Here is a 17,438-nt window from a genome sequence, read left to right as displayed (position 1 = left end):
TTTGCAGTAATTATCCCCAAATTAATGCTGCGTTACTAACACAGTAAGGACTATTTTTGCTTATTTTGACCTATTTTGGTAATTTACGTTAGCTGCAAGAGCTGTTTGCAAGGTGTAAATTATTGGCTTTGTTCAGTTGACATATTTTACTTTCATTATAAATACATTTTTTTCATGAAAATTAACATGACTCTGGAGAGATGCTCATTACCAAATCATACATGAGTATATAAATGTATATAATTTCAGCAGAAGAAGAAATGAGGACGGCTTGTTTAAGAAATTTGAAAATTTATACTGTAATTTTAATCCGAAAGCAAGTGTACTTAAATATTCTACCGTTTGTAAATATACCGCATTGAATTAGGGGATTTTATAAATTATGAAATTGGACTAAAAATTGATTTTACACTGATAACACAACTGAACATTTAAAGGTAGTTATTCTAATGAAATTTGCAACTTAAGTCTTATAGAAAATCCAGGTAATACTGTTGATACGTCAAAGCACCGAAACTATCTCAAAAAGATATAAAAACGTCAAAACTGTCTCAAAAAACGTCAAAGCTGTCAATAGGTAATAATTACTAGTATAGTATATGAAACGAGTTAGTAACGAGGATACAACACTGGCTGGGGCGACATCAAGAGGTGTTTCTGCTAAAAAAAATGTCGAGGCCGTTAGGCCGAGACAAGTTGTTTCGCAGAAACATCCCGAGATGTCGCCCCGGCCTGTGTGGATGATGGGGTGTAGTGGTAGTATATTTTAATTGTTTTATCGCATTTTCATTTTAATCAAAAAAATCAAAAACAACAAAAAAAACGTGCATTTCTCTCTCTTGTGCCCTTTCAGTTTTTCACCTTCTCACTCCCAGATAATATGAATAAATACCAGCCTATGGTGTTGTAAGCTTTCTTATAGCAATATATAATATTGAAAACTTAAAACAACGTCCAATGATAGAGACGGATTGTAAACTGATAGTTTGCGGAGAAAGTTATTCGGATTTAAGATTTAAGGGCTTTTTAAAGTGGAAATAATTCACTCAGCGGATGTACCTTTTGATTTTAGCAGTTGCATAATTATATGAGAACAAATTCATTTCATTAATTTTCTTTCTTACTTTTTTGTTGCTACTTCTTGGGAATGTTTGTTACCCCTGTCCCATTGGAACCTCAGTGAAAAAACTACACTGATATATATAAGGTGCCAAAACACCCCCAAATGCTATATAGCAGTTGATTTTTTTTTCTGGATGATTCAATGAAAAACATGTACTGCTATATATCAATACAGTTTTCAAATGTTCATTGAAAGTCTACTGAATATAATGGTAAGAACAAAAAAAATCCAAACCATGCGATAAGACGTACCGGTAGGTCAGTTTCGCTAAAACAACGCGCTTGCATTTAAAGGTCGGTAAAGCCTTGCGAAAACTAACTCAATATCGAGGTTAATTCGCCAGACTTTTGTTGGACTTTCAAAGCTGCAAAAAGCAGTTTTACAAGGCAGTCCGAGTCAGGTATATTAAAAAACGTGTAACAACGATGCGTAGTCATGGGTGCATATTTTTTTCTTCGTTAATGTATAAACTACGTGCGCAGTTTTTATGTAAGATTAATAATTTGTGTTCACAAACTACAGCCCATCATCCACACTGCACTGGTTCTTGTCTTTTCGGCGTCTTGAATGATATTATGGATCTTTTATCTTTTAAAATTATCTTTTATAATTTCAATCTTAATTTATAAGTAACACTGTTGTCCTTCAAAGTCGATATTTTTATTGTCACTTATAAGAGATACTTTTGTCCTACAAAGTCGATATTTTATCGTCACATATAAGAAATACTTTTGTCCTACAAAGTCGATATTTTATCGTCACATATAAGAAAACTTTTGTCCTACAAGGTCGATATTTTATAAGTAATAAATATGTTTACATTGCTCTAGTCTATATCAAATCTTGAATTAAAATAATTATGAACATAGCATAAAATATTTTATGAAAAAAAAAGAATCTTGATAAAGTTTTAAGTAGGAAGTAAAATAATATTTTGTTTTTGAGCATTTTATTAGATTCTATCTTCTTTATATAGTTATATATTATATCAGATCATGCCTTTAACACTTTCTGGAACATCTTTACACATTTTTACTAGCTTGTTATCACTTATTCTAACACGACCCGCGTTTTTCCCTATTGACCATAGAAGAACCGAAAGTGTGTGTTATTATGCTATAAAATCACTGTTTGACGTACTATATTTAGACATGTGACGTAATCATTATACATGTGACGTAACCACTATAAAATCCGACGCGCTGACAATAAGTACGGAAGCAAATCAGGCGCAATTTTGCATAATATCAGGTACGGCAACCTTTATTTGTTGATGTCGTGTTAGAATCGAAATAATATATCCAAATCGCTTGATTACATCACTGTTTGTCGTTCGGATGCGCATCATTATATCACTCGGCCCTCGTGATATAATTCCTGGCATCCGACCTCCAAACATTGATGTTATTGAGCGATAAAATCACAGTTTGGGATATATATTATTTCTTAATGATATTAAATACTACATGTATCATCAAACTTATTTATGGTATACAGACCTTCCAGTTATAAACCAATTCACGTTAATTATAAAATCTACATGCAATGTTAGATCTTAACATTGTCAATATCAAATTTAAATAACCTTACACTAGCTCGATTGATAAAATTCAACGCTCAAGTACCTTTAAGGGATTCAAGTGCAATAAAAATCAGTTTTTATTAAACAAGATGACACCGGAAATGTAACCTCAAATCATGCATTTTAAATTTTACCGGTAATTTCAAATTTCTGATATGCGCAAACATTCAAACTGTAAAAAAGAGATAGAAAATGATTTCATTTTGAGGGAGAAAATAAAATAGAAATGATTGTTTATTTAAAATTGCACTGTGGTTTTATTCAGGCATTGTTTATACGGAATATCTAACGGATAAATAATGCAAAAGCTATGAAAATAAATAGTGAATTAATTAATCGTTTGTGCAGTCATTTTTGTGAAGAAAAACATTTTATTTCAACAAAACTTTTTATTCGGGTAACTCATTTTTCAATTAACCTTTGGGTAAAGTTACAGCATATGAGCCACATGCCCTATTTTGAAATTAAATCGTGTATTAGATTTATCGAAATCTACAACAAGAGCTTAAAACGTATCAAACTACACAAAGGGTCTTACGGGTGTTGATTTCATATGGATTCAGACACGGGTATCCAAATAAACAATTATTTAACAGTCTCCGTGTACTATATGCAATAGTTTAATAATCTTAACGTGGATGTACACATTGCTTTTGTTATAGACGTATATTTTGTGTCTTTCAATTTCTTTTGGATATTTCGAATATTCGGATGAAAAATTTGTGTATATATTATTTGGATACTTGTATCTATGATGTCTCCATCAACTTCACCAGGAAAGCCTTCGAATCCAAAGTAAGTAATAATTAATGTCATTATTTATAATGCATGTTGCTGTATAAAAGGAGGTGTTAACAATACACGTTATACGAAATTCGGTCACCCCCTCCCCACCTTCCATTGACAGTTCAATCGGCAATTGTCGGATAAACGCTCCGATTTTATTATCATCAGTCTAAGAAAGATTGGCTTGTCAAGTTTTTCAGCTCCAATGCATAGAAGTCAATAAATAACACGGGGAGTGTCCAATCTTTCAGTATAAAATTCAACCACGTCATCTTATAATCGAACCCCTTTCAATTTTTATTCAAAACATTATATACACTTACATTGCCCTATGACGCGTTTTCAAAACTTATTAGGGCCTCGTTATATAATACGCATATCCACAATACGTACTCATATACCTTTCGGATTTCTCTTCATTTTTTTGTTTTCAAAAAACCTCTTTTACAGCATTTACAAAAGTAGTTTTTTACAAAGCCAGACGCATGTAAATTAAAACCAAGACCTTATTCAAACACAAGAACTTGTCGTTCCTACTGAACACCGATTGTTTCACAGTTGAATATCCACGGCACAGTTTGCATTGTGACATGTTTCATAAATGTGGATGAACAAAATGCATTTGGTTTTAAACTACACAAAAACCATTTAGAAAAAGAACACGATTTATAAACTTTCTTGCGTTTCAAATGTTCCGGTTTCGAAATTTTATTATTTGACACAAAAGTTCTTTTGGCAGCATTACATTATGTTCGTCTAAAAAGGTCAAGGTCAAATGTTACTATAAGCTTATATGCAGCACTACATTCCGTCATTGCACGTCCGTCTTTAATGATAAATGTCATAGTCAATGGTTTTAACATAAGCTTCTAGGCAGCTCTAAAATCACGGATATGTAAGGGGGTATGATACATTGATTACTTATATTTCTACACTTTGAAAGGAAGACTCCATTACCATTAGGCCATAGCTTCCTTTATATTGCAAAAGAATTTTTACCGTAAATAGAAAAGTATATGAATTTATATCTACATGTATTATTGGTTTAAGTTTCCTCTGTTCAACCGGCTCCTGCATGAAAGTCCAGTTACAGCCCCTGTGCTCTCGTGCTCCTCTAAAACAAGTACTGAAGACATGGCAAAAGATACTGTTCATAAAGGTATGTTTTTAGTAAATTTTGATTTTAAATAACATATGATTTTTTTACTTTTTTTTGCTTTCAAGTCAATATATATAATTGGTTATGAATTAAAAAATTCTATGTATAAATTTGCCATTGTCAGTCATTATGAATGTCTTGTTAACATTGTACGTGCGTCATACTGAATAAATGTCGACACTTTCATACATATCATATACTGTACTATAAAATTATACGGAAAATTGCCGATGGTTCCCGAATTTATACGCAACAACTGCGATTTTAATTTTTCAATATTTTAACATATCAACTGTAGTACCTGTTGAAATTTCTTAACAGGTAACACGTTTAACTCAAACCTTAATCTTAATTCATTTTTTCCAGTATATGAATGAACACGTTTTGTATCATGAAAAAGCACTTCCTGTCCTGATAAAACGTTTGCCATTATTATCTTATCAATGTCATTCAATGGCAAATTCACGACAAAACATTTCAACCTACAGGTATCATATTCAATTATGTCAAATCTTATCAAAACCTGTATTCCAATTATAGACCTTATGCAATAAAACTTTTAAATGGTTAAATCACACTGTGTATATGTATTCATTTTGTGTAAACATTTATTTTTGTTTGAACATCATATTATTTACAACAAATATTATTAAATTGTGTACACCGTAACTTATTTTAATTTCAACCGTCTCACTCGTCATGTCTTACATGGTATGAAGAATGGAGAAGAAAAATGAAACATCTACACGCAAATAACTCGTTCACATTTTATGTTTTTTGATTATAAGTAACACTTTACATTTCTTTATAGACTTATTAAATTTCAAAAATCGCATCAAGTAATACTGTTAGTTTGTACATATTAATGTGACTTTCTTTGTCCAGTAAAAAATCTGAATAACAAAGAAGATGACAACCTAGAAGAATACCCTATCAAACTCCCTGGATCCTCCAACAAAGTTAAAACGTCAGCTCTCTATAGACACAGTTGATCGAACAGATGAACTACGTGTCAGAAAAAGACTTGCAATTTTTACGCCAGTCAGATTTAGGTCAATACATACCATCGAGGCAAGATGAGGTTGACGGCGGTAGACCATCTTCTTCAGCCAATGTTGTTCATTTTGATACACCTAGACACTACACAGCTAGTGTATATGAAACACGAGTAAACACCACTAAAACGTGTTACAGTAGTCACAAGTTATGTTAAAATTTGGATTATCATTTGGTCAGTTGAATGCTTCTCCTTTGTGTAAATAGTCAATCGTTGCAAATCAGATTCCAATTATTCAGTTTAATTTGCTTGCGTCACGTAGAGCAGAATTGAATGTCAAAAACAGCTTTGTCATCGTATACTATTGTGAAAACTGTAATCTGCTTGTTTGAAACTATCTGATTTTTCTATATTAATGGCTGCTTTAGATGATAGTCATTTTGGTCCGAAATTGTCGAAGAAGACGCAGGATGAATAAATATTTTTTTTTCAAATATTTCCTCCCTAATTACTTTTACGTTGGATTTCTTTTTCAGGAAATGTTTAGGAAACAATAACAAATAATAAGTCATTCATCGAGATATGGACGGAATAATGACGAAAGAATAACATGTTGCACTTACATTTCTGTGTGATTAAATTTACTTGTGGTTGACTTTACTCAAGACTGACTGACAGTTTTCTTCTAATTTGGTCTAAAGCTGTAAAGGTCAATAAAAAAGTCAATGTCACTTTTTAAAAGGTAACTGTAGATTTGTTATACATTATGATAATGTCAAGAACAAAACAGAAATATGTTAGAATTTATGCTTTTGCTTCTAATTCATAGTTCAAACAAAAAATAGTTTAAAACGTGTTTTGTTTTTAAAAAAAAATGATTACTGACATGTGTCACAAAGCCAAATGTTAAGTCGTTAAAATTTATGGGATATTCAAGTTTTTTTATAAATGCAAGATAATTATAACAAAAAGAACACAAACCTTTACAGTGAAAATACGGAAAAAATAAATGAAAATGCGATTTGTCCTTTGTTATTATATCTCACCATTTTTTTCATAAAATAAATTGTATTTATTCTCATATCTTTAAAAACTATTATCTGAAAGCAAGTAACTCATTCAAGGGCGTACGTAACCGATACACGAAATATAACTTTCTATAACATATAAAATTCTAGAAAGGAGGCACACTCAAAGAGATCAGTGAAAGCGAATTATTAAAACAAATATTTAAAAAAATCGCAGACGATTTGCATAAGTGATAACGGAGAATGCTACATCTCCGTCGACTGGTCCTTTGTTTAACCTTCAAATTTAATGTGTCATTTTTGCCTCAGAAATGCATACGTTTTTATTAATTCTAAGGAACGTCAAACATGTGTTTAATAATTTTGTAATAATGGATTTTAAGCATGAAATATGTTATTTCACTGAGGATAATAGTTCTGAACATATAAGTAATATGTTGTAAAGGGAGCAAAATGTTCAAAAATTAGTATTTTGACTTCTATACAAAATACTGTTTAAATTGGAATATACATATTGGCAACAGAAAAAATTAGCAGAAAATAGTTTATGCATATTTGTATAACGTTTCTTTGTGAAAATCGTAACAAGATTCTAAAAACAGTTTTTGAAAAAAAAAAAGATAGCATTTCTGAAGCATAAATGGAATCAGTGGTCCTTAAAAACTAGATAGATATCAAGACACTGAGGAGAAAGCATCCTTAAATATTTATAGTATTGATATTAACAACCTGGTTAGGCAAAGCAGCAGGCATCTGATTATATTAACTAAGTTTGTTAGCAATGAATATAAAGAGATGAAATAATACAAAAGCATCAAAATGTTGTAAAGCTTTTTAAAAAGCGTGGCTTCCGATATGTTCGCCGCTTATATCTATTCATTTTTGAAAATTGTTAATAACTTGTAACAAATCCTTAAATCAATCTTGACAGCACTGTTCTCGACTTAAGATTCCATATGTCTATAAATTATAGAGAGTTATTGCACAATTTTTCGTGCAGTCACATATGCAGAAGTACGAGGATGCATTTAAAGTGCACGTGAAAATCGATTTGATATGTCCGAACGGTTTCTGCAGGGTTCAAAATGCATTTTAGAGTTATAAATACATTTTAAGCACATTATAAGAGGTATTAGTAACGCAAACATTCTAGTTAAATATCCTATGTAGTCTAGTCATTTTACAATTAGACAAGGGAGACATTTGTTCAGTTATAGATTACTTCCTCTGAACTAAATGAATTACCTGACACGAAACATTCGAGATAAAGGTTATCGAGATACCATGTAATGATTTTACATATAGCACCATTCTTTCACTGACATCTTTGTAGTCCCCTTTGAAAATAAATAGCAAAAACTAATGTGTTTATAGGTAAGAGATCTAAATATCTTTTTACAGAAAATATACAACAGATAATATTGGACGAAAGTTAATATTATACTTTTCACGTGCAATATATACAAATTTTCAATTTTTCACGTGCAAAATATACAAGATTATGAAACAAGAAAATTAATTCTGTACAGATGATTAAATTTTGTTACAATTTTACAAGAAGTTAACAAATTTATGTGCTTCTATAAATCATGCACATATAAAATTACAAAAGAATGTAATAGTGTCAGGTCGGCTATAAAAATATTACACTCTTAATTAGACTCGGTATTATCTGCGATTTTGCATAATACATTGGTTTAGACTTTCTGCAAATGAAATATTTATCTCTAAATTTTCTAAATTTTCTAAAAGTTCTAGTGTTTATTTTATAGATGTACTGAAATTCCATCCTGTTCTATAGTTTTAAACTTATTTTTCAATGAAAATTTGACCTGTACTTGTATTGTCAATTTCAGATCAAATGTTGTTGTTGTTGTTTACAGATTTTTCTCTTGATTTTCAGTGCGACGGTAGACGATTTTGTCAATAAGTTTTAGTTTTAACTCCATGTCAGGACATTATTAGATAATTTGATTTACTTAAGCATTCAGCAATAACATATATTAACAAAGAAATTTAACATTTTATCATAACAATAATTTAAAAAGAGGACAATTATCTAGTATATTTTTCCATGACCTGATTTTCATCTTACAATTCACGTGATAGATAACAAAGTTATCTTGTGATATTAGCGCATGCGCTGTAAAATTGTGTATCAATATCGCAATGGCGGAGTTAAGTCCTGGATTAAATGATATAAACGTTACGGACAGTATGTGAGAAAATTACGGTAAATATAATTTATTTATTTTGATGTGATGATTTCTTTTATCAAATAATGTAGCTGGTTAAATCATCTAGCTGGATAACATTTCAAAATGGCCGTAAAATCTGTTTTGTCGAAAACGAAAGTAGGATTGGGCCAAAGTGGGCGTTTTTCTAGCCTGAAGAACAGTACAGATTGGAAAATAAAAGCTCTAATTTTCATTTCAAATTTTTTACAGGAAGTTAGCATTGCTACAATAACATAGTTTTACATTTTATATTTTATTTGCATGATGTAATTTAATTATTTCCATATCAAAAGATGTAGAAAAATAAATTACAGTACAACCCTTGAAGAGCAAAACCCGTTCAAATACAAATAGTTAGGTGGTTCCTGAAAGATGTTATAGTTACCCATTGTAAAGGTTGACTCTTGAGAAAGTTAAAACCGTCCTTGTTACTTGTTTATTACGAAAAAACTTAATACATTTGTCCATAATTTCTTCCTTAAACTCAAGTTCATTTACTTGATATAAATTGATTGCAAAGTAAAAGGACTTCGTTAATGCCATATCGGATTGCAGTCATTTGTATTGTTTATTAGAACGTTAACGTTTAAATATAATGCCGAATCAATATTTGATAAAGATTGGTAAAAAATAGTTATTTTTTAATCCTGTGTATGATCTAACATCGCAACATTCCAAACATTTAATCGGGAAATAGAAATAACGATTTAATGTAAATTGTGCTGATTGACATGTACATATTAAGTAAAATTAACTCTACTTTAATGCAAATTTTCTAACTGGTTATGGACGTACGCATAACGTCCATGGTTGACAGACAAATAATGTACAAGGGGTTAAAAATAGACAAATTAGGCCGAAACTAGAAAGAGAAACCAGAAAAACATGTATTCAAATTGAACCAATATCAAAATAAGCATCGTTTGGATATTTTTACTTAGAGTTTTACGAAAAATGCAAAATAATATAGCTATATTACTGTATGTGGCTGAAACCTATCTATCGAGGCAAACTATAAAAAATACCAGAAAAAATATGGGGCTTTTACTTTTCTAATTTTAATAGATTCAATGACAGGAATAAAACATCGCCAATAGGAAGAACATTATAGGCTATCTTTAAAAATTATCAACTGCAATAATAATACTGATAAAACGATGTTGTGGTTAGTTGTTGCTCCTTATTAAGACAAAGATTCGAATAAAATTATTAAGCACATATCTGTGCCGCTTTTGCAAGTCCGTAAAAACAGTATTATACATACATGCATACATTGTGTCATGGTATCATTTCCGCTATACAGAGAAATGTAAGCGTTACACTATGGGCGCGTCATTGGAAAATGATTCTTTTTCAGTATGAACACACTATTTTTAAAATTAAATTATCTCATTTCTCCACCATTTGGTCTGTTCTGTTCCTGTATGGCCAACTGTTGTCAGGGGAAATGGGTCTTTGGTCCATGAACACCGATATCTAATGTTGATTTGTCCTAATATTATGTTAGGCGTAACGGATGTAGCGGGATATTTCTTTTTTTTTTTTGTTAGTCAATATTGCTTTAAGGAATTTAATGATTCATCTGGCAAGTCGTCAGCGCAGAGAAATATTGATATTGCTAATATTATTTTAGATCTACTTTTGTTCAAAATTCATCTCGAATGCCAACATTGAATTGATATTTTAAATTCCGTTTCCATCGGGAATGATTCCTTTAACTGATATTGTCAACTCGAGTATTTTAAACAATATGTACTGGATAACCAGTAGCAACGGAAGTCGATCTCGTCATTGTAAGATAATATTATCATAAAGGTAAACAAAGAGGACAAATATTGAGTATATTTTTGCCATGGCCTAATTTTTTCGTCTAACAATTCAGTAGTCACGTGATTTGATAACAATTTCATCTTGTGATAATGACGCATGCGCTTTAAAATTGTGTGTCCATATCGCAATGGCGGAGTTAAGTCCTGGATTTAATGATATAAACTTTACGGAAAATATATGAGTAATTAAGGTAAATATTGATTTTTATTGGATGATAATTTTATCAAATTATATAGCTTGTTAAATCATTACCCATCTTGATGGATAACATATTAAAATGTGCGTAGAATGTGTTGGTCGAAATGGAGAAAGTAGGAGTGGGCCAAAGTGGGCGTTTTAATACCTATACAAAAATGGAAAAAAAACACCTTTTTTCAAATTTTCTACACGATTTTTACGTTGCTACAATAACATATATTTATATATATATATTACATGCAGATTGTAATTGAATAATTATTATATCAAAAACATGTAGAGAAATTAATTACAGTAAAACCTCGGTAGAGCGGAACTCAATCATATACATCATATACGATCAATAACGTTGTTCCTGAAAGACGTTGCACTAAAGATGTTGAACTTATTGTAAAGGTTTACTTTAGCGAGAATTGAAACTGTTGCTGTTCCTTGCTTATTATGAAATACTCCCATTTAAATTTTCTCATAAATTTCTCAGATACTTGATATAAATAGATTGAAAGATAAAAGCCCTTCACATTATGACATTATTTTTTTAAATTTATTCTATATTTTATGTTCGGCAGTACAATATGTAGATATTTCTACGTATAAAACTTCCAATTACAAAGTTTGTCGGCATATTACCGGATATTAGTTATGCACAACTTTTAATGCTTGAGTAGCAGTTTGTAAAATAAAAAAATCTCAATAATGTATATATTGATTATTCAAATATTTTACCTTTATATTCATATTATTGAATGTACATGATTTGATACTCAAAGAATTAGGAATTGATACACACAGTTACAGGCATGTTGGTCTGATTATTCAAACCATGCATTTGTAAACATTAATGCCCATAAATGCTTTATCCGTTATATAGGTTTTAGCTTTAGCCATTATGTTGATTCATGCGTAAGCCCATTATATTATACTTAAGTTGCTTCGTTGGTTCATACTTAGCCTATTTTATCAGATAATGCTGTCATTATTATGGTTCAAACTTAATTCACTGTAATGTTTGATGTTCAAACCACGTTGTTCCTTCTAAACGAATTCATGCTTAATTAATATTAATTATTCATGGCTTGCCGATGCTTGATTTTTTTTGTAAAACATTACCAGTATTTGCTACCAACTTACAAAGACAGCCAACCAGCTTGATAATTCTATAGCTATGATATCTTCATTTATGTTTTTTTTTCACGCAAAATTATTTCCTTATTTTTTGTCGATCCTTGCCAATTATTATTGTATGAAATATATAAATTACAACATCTGAAAACTTTTATAAATTCAACTCGTTTTTCTTGTTTATATTTAAGCTTTATCATTAAAACATTATTTTATTTCCATTAAAAATGGCGGAATCGAAATTTTATCCTATTCAAAGGGATATTCAAAATACGCTTACACATTCATTATTTTTAAATATTGACACATTTAAATCATTTTATTTTTACTTTGTTGTCAATCATAGGTTTGAATATAATGCCAACATCATATTCAATTCATATGCGTCAAAATAGTTCTTATCTTACCATGTGTGTTATCCTATGTCGCAACATTTCAAACATTTATCGGAAAAAAGAAGGAACGGTTTCACGCAAATTGCGTTGCAATGACATGTACAAGTAAAGTGACTTTAACTTTATGCAAAGTTCTATCGTCATATTAGGTCTAGTTTTTGAAACATTCCAGTTTAATTTGGTCAGTGACAAAAGTAAAAAAGAAAATTCAAAGAGACAGCGTATCCCAAATAGAAATATTTTCATTAAGCTAAACAAGTCCTCTACGACGACAATAAAAATCATCTGTTAACAGTCGCGTGCATGTGGTTTTAGCGTTTTTGCGACGTAATATATACAATTGATGATGATACCGGCTATAAGAATCCGACAATCATTTATTCAAAAAAGATAAGCCCCGATTCTTGTCTTCGTCCGGCACTTAAGTCAGAACTACTGGGTTTTGGGTTTGTTAATCGTAAGATTATCAATTGTAGCCAGTTGTACAATCCGTGAGGACCTTTTGTTTGCAAAAAAGGTCAATGGGTTAAGTGATAATTATGTCAATATAAAGTTATATAGTTTACAAACGAATGGAATCATAGTACATATAAACTGTTTTTGTTCCTTTCTTTCTTCTTATGAAATACTCCCTTATACATTCCCCCTACAAGTAAAGGGCAGATACTTGATACTAGATATGAATAGATTGCAAAGAAAAAGCCTTTAATATGATGACAGATCTGCCTATGTGTATATAAGAACTATTTGCTTCTTTGAATTCGGCAATCAACAGGTTGTGTTCTTTTCCTATGTATAATACTTGCAATGGCAATGACTGTTGGGATATTAGGATAAAAGTAATGCATACATTGCTTTGTTTAAGTGGCAGTTGCATACTGTGAAAAATGAAAATTTTACATAATGTATTCATCCGACATCTTGTTCATATGTTACCTTTATCTTCATGTTCAAATGTATTTATCATACTTGAGCTTCATACCTCAGTCGTTATCATTAATTGATAAAAAATAGTGGTTGTATCTGATAAACCTTGATAAAACTCTTTACAACGAGACACAAATCATGAATATATGCTTATGCAACTATGTTCGTAAATGCTTAAGCCGTTATGTGTGTTCAGACTTTTGCCACTAAATTGTTGTTAGGCTCGGCCGTTACATTAGTTGCTGCTTGAGCTGTTATGTTTTTTTCCTTAAGTTACTTTGTTGGATCATGCTTTAAATGCTATGTTGCTTAACACTTAAGCCCATTATGTTGTTTCATGCTTCATGTTTTATGTTTACGCAAACATTGCTGTTTACATTCATGCACCTGCTAGTCGATTAATGCTTCGGTATTATAGTGGTTAATACACATTTCACTCTAGCGTTTAAGCTCACACCACTTTGTTTGATCCAAAAGAAGTCTTCTAAATTAATAGTTAACCATGGGTTGTCAAAGCTTGTTATCATGTAAACCCTAACTAACATTATTCTGCACTCAACTTATTTATAAAGAGAGCAAACAAGCTTTTACATTATATTGTCATATTATTTACTTTATCTATATCGAGGGAAATTTTGTGGCTTATCAATTGTTTATCATTGCTAATGTTGTATCAATTATCATTATATGAAACATAAACCACAGGACTTGAAAAAAACAGCAGATCATTTTGTCCTCAGATAAAGAAAGTATCTAAATAAATTCTACTCATTTATTTTGTTTTCATTTCAACGATATCTTATTTCATTCAAAATGACGGGATAGAAATCTTATTTTGATAAAAATGAGGGACTATGAAAAGTACACGGACACAATCATAAAATTTAATTACCGACAAATTGAACCAATTCAATTTTTATTTTATTTATGTCCCCATATTACGTATAAATGTAATGCTAAATCGATGCGCGTCAAAATATCTATTTGCTTACCCTGTGTATAATTTTACGTCGCAGCACTCCAGACATTTAATCGGAAAATAGAAGGAACGATTTGAAGCTAATTGTGGTAAATTGATATGTATATGATAATTAAGTGACGCCAAATGTATGTTAATGCAAGTTTGCAACGTCAACCGCTTACAGAGGCGGGCATAAAGTCCATGGCGGACCGGCACGGAGGAGGCGGGCATAAAGTCCATGGCGGACCGAACGATAATGTACATGTGTTACAAGTGTTACTTTAAGTCCAGATATAAATTGAGGACGATACCGGAAAGGAAACCCCGAACATAATTTATTCAAGTTGAAACAATATGAAAATAAGCATCATTTGGATTTCTTACATAAAGTCGTAAAACTTAATTGCGGTATGGGTCTGAAATGTTACCTATCAATCGAGGCATGAAAAGTTGAATCAATAACATCAATAACAAATGCATGGCCAAGATCCTGATAACATTTCGCTCATTTGTGTCTTCCTTTGAGTGAGACAGTGCATTATCATAAGGGATAAATGACCATGTTATCACGGTGTCTGGTGAAAGTTTTGTAATGTTTATTGACACTTAAAATAGTCAACAAGTTTTTTGCACTTTGGTGTGTTCATAAATCTTCATACACTTTTGAAATGTGATTTATGCAACAATATTTGGTATTTCCGTTGCCACGACAAGAAAACGTTGAGAATAAAAGATACCAGAAAAAATATATATGTTACTTTTACTATTTTCAAGGAATCAGTGATAGGATCATAGATAACATAAAATAAATAAACTGGGCAAAATTTCTCTGATACCATAAAACATTTAAGAAAAAAAAGCTGGTGAGTTTTCAAAAACGTGTTAAGTGGAGATGTATGAATTGAGTTCTAATAAAATCAACAATTTGTTAGAATTGAGACAATGCTAAATGTTGTTTGTTTGTACGTACGATAAATTATGTTACAGTTGTACATACATGTTTCTTTAAATGTATAATTATAACCGAGCTTTTTGAATTTTTAGCTCCTTGTAGTTCTCATTAGTGGTGTCAAACCAAATGTATTGATACCGAAAATTGTTTAATAAATAACATCCCAAGAGAGAAAAACAATATCAGCTAATGTTAAATGCTATATTTGCCTTTTCACTTCTCTACCGTCCGTACTCATTTTGACTGTTGTTTTCCCCATTAATCCTATGTGACTTGCTATTGTCATAATAGAGGGGACATTGGTCTGTGGACGATGCCCTCCGTTGTTATGTGTAATTGAGATGTGTATTTGGTCCATGAACGTCGCTATCTAATGTTGATTTTTGCTTTCACATTATGTTAAGAGTAAAGAATGTAGGGAAATGTTTTGTTTTATTTTAAGTCAATTTCATCTTAATATGATTTAATGATATGCTTGGAAAAACGTCGACAGAAACCGGTCAAATGGTTGAAAACTGGGTGACTCAAATACTTTATATAATTCTGATATTTTTACACTGTACTTTTAGATAAGTCACGATGTGTAACGGAAAACACTGTTAGACTCTTTTGTTCTTAAAACATACGAATTCTAAGCAGTAACAATAATGAAATAAGTTGTCTCAAGAAACAGCAGCCTGAATGGCGGAACCCTTATTGGTAAAGAAAAAGCTTACATTACCCTACTAAAACTGATGTTCATTTTTTTCAATACTTTGTTTTTGCAAGCTAGACATTTTTGACATACAAATGAACCTATAGGTGTAACTTAAGCTGAAATAAGCCCAAATTTCAATTTAGTTAACAAACAAATAACCGATGAGAAAAACATTTTAAAAATTATCTCCATATGCAGAACAAATTAAAAAAAATCCTTATCAACATATGCCAGAGAGACAAAGACCGTATTTTACAAAAGCGCAGTAGACGATTTTGTCAATAGGAAATCATTTTTAACTGCATAACAGGTCTATATAAGATAATTTAATAAAGAAAATTCTGCTACAAACATAATTTTGTCAACTCAAATACGAAAGAAATCAACATTTTATCATAAAACAATTTATCTAGCATAGTTTCGCCTTGGCTTCATTTTCGTCTAACAATTCAGTATTCACGTGATTGATAACATAGTCACCTTGTGATATTTACGCATGCGCTTTAAAATTGTGTGTCTATATCGCAATGGCGGAGTTTAGCCCTGAATTGAATGATATATACTTTACAGAAAATATCTGAGAAAATTACGGTAACTATTGACTAATTTTTTAGGATGAAATTTATATCAATTTGTATGTTTTCCTAAACCATAACATCCTTGATTGTCGGCATATTAAAATAACCTTAAAATTTGTTCGTCGGAGACGAAAGTAGGATAGGGCAAAACTAGGCGTTTTATACCTATACAGAAATGAAAATTGTATATTATTACATTTTTTTCATTTTATGTTTTCTAAGCAAATGTAACATTGCTACAATAATATAGATTTAAATTCATATTAAATATGTAATTTGTAATTATCATATAAGAGACATGTAGAGAAATTATACACAGTAAAACCCTTGGTAGAGCGAAACTAGTTCCGATACTATAAAAGGAGTATAGTATGCAGGTCATGATATAAAATAGTAAAGTCCGCAGGCTATGTCATAAAATAGTAAAAGTCTGCAAGTTATGACATAAAATAGTAAGGTCTTCAGTTTATGACATAAAAAAGTGAAGTAAGTTAATAGTTATAACACGCCATTTATAAATGATACAGACGGGTCGACTATCTCCAGTCTTCAACCGTCACCGGCCTTAAAAATTCATTATTGATAAATTATTGTCAAATATATATACTCGATACAAACGTTTACAAAAAAAAAAATAGAAAAAAAATTAAAAGAGTTAAATGAAATAGCTTTACAATATTAAACATTTCCCCGCAGGGAACCATTTTAACTTGTCATCATTGTATAATGTATATGGTATACATTGTCCTATGATATCATATATCTGTTTTCTCAAATATTCTCAAACTATGTTACAAGTTAGATATCTATACGCATGCAGAAGAATTTTTGCTAACGTCAGTAATTGAAGTTACACAAGTGAAATA

General features: G+C 30.8%; 1 protein-coding gene across 1 annotated transcript in view; it reads left to right on the top strand.

Annotated features, from left to right (window-relative positions):
- The first annotated feature begins 8,777 nt into the window (after positions 1–8,777).
- LOC132743780 (uncharacterized) overlaps positions 8,778–17,438 on the top strand; it is a 33,934-nt gene continuing 25,273 nt past the window's right edge. The window contains exon 1 of the mRNA XM_060732343.1: positions 8,778–8,908. The gene's annotated coding sequence lies outside the window, so the exon portion shown is untranslated. The remainder of the gene's footprint in view (positions 8,909–17,438) is intronic.

The sequence above is a fragment of the Ruditapes philippinarum genome, unplaced genomic scaffold, assembly GCF_026571515.1.
Source record: "Ruditapes philippinarum isolate M1 unplaced genomic scaffold, ASM2657151v2 ctg3569_1_1_1_1, whole genome shotgun sequence".
Taxonomy (NCBI): Eukaryota; Metazoa; Mollusca; class Bivalvia; order Venerida; family Veneridae; genus Ruditapes; species Ruditapes philippinarum.
This window is presented reverse-complemented; position numbering and strand designations above follow the sequence as displayed.